Source organism: Mirounga angustirostris, unplaced genomic scaffold, assembly GCF_029215605.1.
Source record: "Mirounga angustirostris isolate CCGP_5_RB_7025 unplaced genomic scaffold, mMirAng1.0.hap1 SCAF_7, whole genome shotgun sequence".
In the NCBI taxonomy this organism is placed as follows: Eukaryota; Metazoa; Chordata; class Mammalia; order Carnivora; family Phocidae; genus Mirounga; species Mirounga angustirostris.
In genome coordinates this window covers 101,905,095-101,910,967 of record NW_026991715.1, presented here as the reverse complement: position 1 = coordinate 101,910,967, position 5,873 = coordinate 101,905,095, and the positions used below count along the sequence as shown (strand labels likewise).

The 5,873-nt window shown below is 35.8% G+C and overlaps 1 pseudogene; it reads left to right on the top strand.

Moving 5' to 3' along the window:
* Positions 1–318: 318 nt before the first annotated feature.
* On the top strand, positions 319–1,015 carry LOC123853005 (transcription factor BTF3-like; annotated as a pseudogene).
* Positions 1,016–5,873: the final 4,858 nt, after the last annotated feature.

Genomic DNA, 5,873 nt, shown 5'->3' with positions numbered 1-5,873 from the left:
GTTAAGTGACTGCCTTGGGCTCAGGTCATGATCCTGGAGTCCCTGGATCGAGTCCCGCATTGGGCTCCCTGCTCGGTTGGGAGTCTGCTTCTCCCTCTGACCCTCCTCTCTCTCATGTGCTCTCTCTCTCTCTCTCTCAAATAAATAAATAAAATCTTAAAAAAAAAAAAAGAAAGAAACAGAAAGATCAAAATAATTATCACGACTAGCTGCCATCTTGCATCCCCGGGTGTGTGCACCTAATCTCAGCTGGTCCGCCCAAGACCCCCTGAGCGCCAACCCTATTCCACCCCGCGGTCCCATTTCTGCTCCAACAAGATGTAAGAAACTCTCCTGAACCAGGAGAAACTCGCCAAACTGCAAGCACAAGTGCGCATTGGTGGGAAAGGAACTGCTCGCAGAAAGAAGAACGTGGTTCATAGAATGGCTACAGCAGATGATAAAAAACTTCAGTTCTCCTTAAAGAAGTTAGGGGTAAACAATATCTCTGGTATTGAAGAAGTGAATATGTTCACAAAACAAGGAACAGTGATCCACTTTAACAACCCCAAAGTTCAGGCGTCGCTGGCCGCGAACACTTTCACCATCACAGGCCATGCTGAGACAAAGCAGCTGACAGAAATGCTACCCAGTATCTTAAACCAACTTGGTGCAGACAGTTTGACTAGTTTAAGAAGACTGGCTGAAGCTCTGCCCAAACAATCTGTGGATGGAAAAGCACTACTTGCTACCGGAGAGGATGATGATGATGAAGTTCCAGATCTTGTGGAGAATTTTGATGATGCTTCCAAGAATGAAGCAAACTGAATTGAGTCAACTTCTGAAGAACATAAAACTTGAAGAAGTTACTGGGAGCTGCTATTTTATATTATGACTGCTTTTTAAAATTTTGTTCATGGATCTGATAAAATCTAGATCTCTAATATTTTTAAGCCCAAGCCCCTTGGACACTGCAGCTCTTTTCAGTTTTTGCTTATACACAATTCATTCTTTGCAGGTAATTAAGCTGAAGAAGCCTGGGAATAAAGTTCGAAACAAGGTTAATAAAGTTCTCTGCCTAGGGAAAAAAAAATAATTTATCACAGTTAAATATTAACCAAAGCAATGATAATCTTAGAAGAAAACATTTAACCTTACAAGAAATACATTTTCTCTTCATTTTTTTTTTTTTTTTTTTTTTTTTTACTTTAAACCTGAAACATTAATGAAAGCAAAAAGTCTACTTTACAAGATATCCTCATTCTGGGTAATACAAAACATATAGCCCATGAAAGCCCAATATTGTTGTTAAGTAAGTTGTGCTTTATTTTTTTTGAAATGCTCATTCCTTTCCCCTACCACTAGATTTTGGCGTAGGTATGCTCTTCAAAATCCCTGTGCCTTTGAAGTTTTTTCCCCCATTTCTGGAATTTTTTCCCTCTCTTTGTACTTGGTGAACTATGTATTGGTAATACTGAAATCATATGGGGGCATTGGCATTTCACCTCACAAATGTTCATGCCTACAAAACTGTATGCTTTCTAATTTTAGAATTTGCTACGTTTTCTGTGCCATAACACTACGACATCCTTGAAAGAAGAGACTGTGTCCCACTCAATTTTCCTTCCCCAAAGCCTACCACTGTACCTGTCTATGAAATGAACAAACGGGGCACCTGGGTGGCTCAGTCGTTAAGCGTCTGCCTTCGGCTCAGGTCATGATCCCAGGGTCCTGGGTTCGAGCCCCACATCGGGCTCCCTGCTTGGCAGAAAGCCTGCTTCTCCCTCTCCCACTCCCCCTGCTTGTGTTCCTGTTCTCGCTTTGTCTCTCTCTGTCAAATAAATAAAATCTTAAAAAAAAAGAAAGAAAAAGAAACTTGAAAACTTAGGAACATCAAAGAACAACTTTTGTTAGTTACTGGGATTGACTTCTTGGAAAACAGTTGGACATATGAAGGTATTTGAATGCTTTCCTGATTTAGACCATATAAATCATTTTAGAATAATTTTTAGATGATTCTTAAAAGGTCTTTGTTTTATTCCACAAAAATATTTGAACATTTACTAAGTGCCAGTTACCACAGCTTTAGGTAATGAAGAAAAACCACCAGAGCATCATATGCATGAGCTTTTATTAGAAAATGCCTGGCAGAAGGCTTCCAAGAAGTATTTAACTTAGAGAAGGCTTCAAAAGAGTATCTAATTTGTGTTACAGGGATTTAACAGGAGGAGGGTGGCCAAAATTTATTTTCAGGAATAATTGATGAAAGATGGTTCTGGAAAAATGAGGAATTGTTCTTGTCAATTACCATTCATTGATTGAGCCACTTGAATTTTATCAAGAGGGATGAAGAGGAAGAATAAGGAGATAAAGTTGTGTATAAGACAGAGTACAGAAGACAGCTACAGGAAACAAGGACATGCATTTTAAAATGCACAGCAATAAGAGTACAAGGTACCGCTGAAGTATTGTCACCAACAATACCAAAACAGCCTGTTCATCTAAACAAAGTATACAAATGCCCAACTCAGATCCTGACAAATAAACAATAAAATTATAATGTATAGTTCAAAGTTGTATTTGTCATATGGAAGTTATCTTTATCTTTCTTATAGCTTACAATTTCCAGAGGAAAATACTTACTATATTCTCACATCTAGAAAAATGTTGTGTTTCTTCTAATAAACTATTTTGTTTTTATTATATGAAAAGAAATTTATTATATGAAAATGAAACACGCAATTGATCAGCATTCCCTTCCTTGTGCCAATCATTAGAAAACTCAGGAACAAGCTTATAATCCTCCTAAGGAAAATGGTCAGACCTTATAGAGCATAATTTTGTCATAAATACCATCCTTGGATTTATCATATTTTTTCTTACTTTGCCTGGGTATCCTTAATATAATTAAAAACATGTGTATTTTTGTAAATGACTTTAAGTCATTCTTAGGAAATTTGAGGAGTGGATGAATAAAAAGATGAATGAATGAATGATAAATAAATAAATCAAATCTATCCCTCCAAATTTTTTTTTACAACTGACAAATGCAAGTTCTATAGTTCTATTATAACACTACATTAAGTTGAACACTAAAAACAAAATTGGTTATTATTTAAAATTTGATGTTGGGCATTCTCCCAACACACATTTTCCACACCAGAAAGTTAGAGTTTTACTGGCCTTAATTCCTATCTTTAAACTCATTTCATATCCAAACAAGTTCTCTTATTCAATAAATATTTATAAAGCTCCCTCCTGACATGCATTCAAAGTTGCTCTGTCAAAGAGAAAAGGTTAGCAAAGCTCAACTAGACTAAATGGAATGCTTGAGAGAACAGAACTGTCTGGCATTTTTTGAACGTTAATACTGTTGGTGGATTCTGTGTCCTTGGACAAGGAATTTTGTAGCTCTGGGCTGGAATTGACAAATTTGTCAGTAGCACCTGCCCATGCCAATCTCTGTATGGGGATGAGTAATAAACCATCACATCAGGGTTAAACATGATAATATAGAAAAAATTTATTTTCAGATAAGCATTTCCCAGCTATTTCATGTCCTTAAAAGAAAGCATGCATTGTTGCTTTGAGTCTGATAGATGCTCTATTCCACCTCAGAGGAAGGTACCATTTAATACTGAAATATCTGCAGAAGAGACAGTATTAAGCAAAATATTTAGAGAACCTTCTGGGGAAAAAAAGGGATGCTACTCCCCCATCACTGAAACTCTATTTTCTCATCTTTTAATTGTGCCTCTTAAGTAAAAACTAAAATGTGCAGTAATTCTCAGCTTGATCACCAGAGAATTCTCATTTAAACACTGGATATAAACAGTTGAAATTGAGATTCAAACTGAGCAAATGTTCAGTTTAGTAAGACAAGTACGTGTTAAAGCTTTAGTAGATTTGGGGAAAACCATGTGGATTTGAAATGTAATGCCTATATCTCTATGGGACAAAACAAGAGCAAACGCAGAACTTTTTTGTTACATGACTGATTTGTGTAATGGGATAGAGAAGAATACTATGAATAATTAAGGGGATACATAGAAACAGGAAGGAATCTGATAGGAATGAAATAAAAAGAGGGGAATGGATTAAATAGCAGCAGTTTTATTTATTTTCTCAACTACGTGTTAACAGAGTTTACCATATAAGTGAATTTCTAACTCGTTAGTCAATGTTAGACATTTTATCACCAAATTAAAAATGCTAAGTTCTGGTATTTAACTTTACCACTAACTTGCTATTTGAATTTAGGCAAGTTTCTTTGTAAGACACTATTATTACCAATAAAAATGGAACTAATAATATCTTTTCCGTTATAATATCATTTCCATTATAAGGATAAATGAGATAGGTAAATATAAAGTTCTGCATTTAAGTTCAAAAGTTAATTGTTCAAAATAAGTCAGCTGGTCCCAATGTAGAGTAGCAGAAACTATGCTTAAAATTATACTAAAAAAGATAAGATTATAACCTTCTATGAATGGACATTTCAACTAACTCGCTGCTAAAAAGCTAATGAAATCCAAGACTATAAAAAGAGAACTGTTGTCTAGTTCAAGGGACAGAACAAGCTATCATACTCTGTACTGGTCACATCAAGTAAACATTGTTCAAAACTTTGAAAAGCTTCCTAAGAAGATGAAATGTTTGGAAACTGTGTCCTAGGAAAAAACTTTGAAACAATCAGGGATAATTGCCCAGGACAAATAGCTTCAGAAGTGTTGTCATTAGAACATTAGATCAGGAAAAGAAATAGGGCTTGAAATATGCCTAGCAATCAGAGCTGTCCATAAATGAAAAGACAATGCTGAAGTGTAATGAACTTCCTGTCATTAGAAGGGATCAAGTATAGGTTACGTAATCAGTCAACTGTCAGTGTGGTACAGAGAAGGCATTACTAGACATGCTCCAAAATCTCTTTCAACTAGATCATTTAAAATGGCAAATATAGTAGTAATAATAAGAATAACAATATTATGCAATGGAAAGACAGCCATCTATGGAACTAGGTTTCTCCAATGGAAAAATCACTGAGTCATATGCTAATATGACATCACTCTGAAAATGATGGTTCTGAATGGTAAAAGAGAGAGAAAAGAACAATTAGCTCTCTTTCACCATTTTTACAATTAATGCTATGATTTTCACATGGTTAAAAACATATTTTTCAGGGCACCTGGGTGGCTCAGTCATTGGGCATCTGCCTTCAGCTCAGGTCATGATCCCAGGGTCCTGGGATCGAGCCCCACATCAGGCTCCCAGCTCAGCGGGAAGCCTGCTTCTCCCTCTCCCACTCCCCCTGCTTGTGTTCCCTCTCTCACTATATCTCTCTCTGTCAAATAAATAAATAAATCTTAAAAAAAAAATATTCCTCAATGTGAACATTAAATTTGTCTATCATTTCTATTATGAGAGGAGGAATTGTTTCTGTTTTGAAAATAAACTAGAAAATTTTTGTCTCAGAAATGACTTAAAAGGAGTAAATTGTTTTTATTCGGAGTTAATATGAAGAAAACAATATTGAGCTATCGTATAAAACTAATAACTTTTTCATAAAATAAGTTATGGTCCAATAGGAAATGACTTGAGTTTTTTTTTAACTTTATTGTTTGAGGTTTTTGTGGGGTTCAGGGGTTTTTCTTTTTATTTAATTTCAAGTTAGTTAACATATAGTTTACTATTGGTTTCAGGAGTAGAACTTAGTGATTCATCACTTACATATAAAACCCAGTGCTCACCCCAAGTGCCCTCCTTAATGCCCATCACCCCACCCACCTCCCCTCAGCAACCCTCAATTTGTACTCTTACATACAGAACCCAAAAGACTACATAATGTTATGGTTTGCCTCCCTCTCTGTTTTTATCTTACTTTCCTTCCCTTCTCC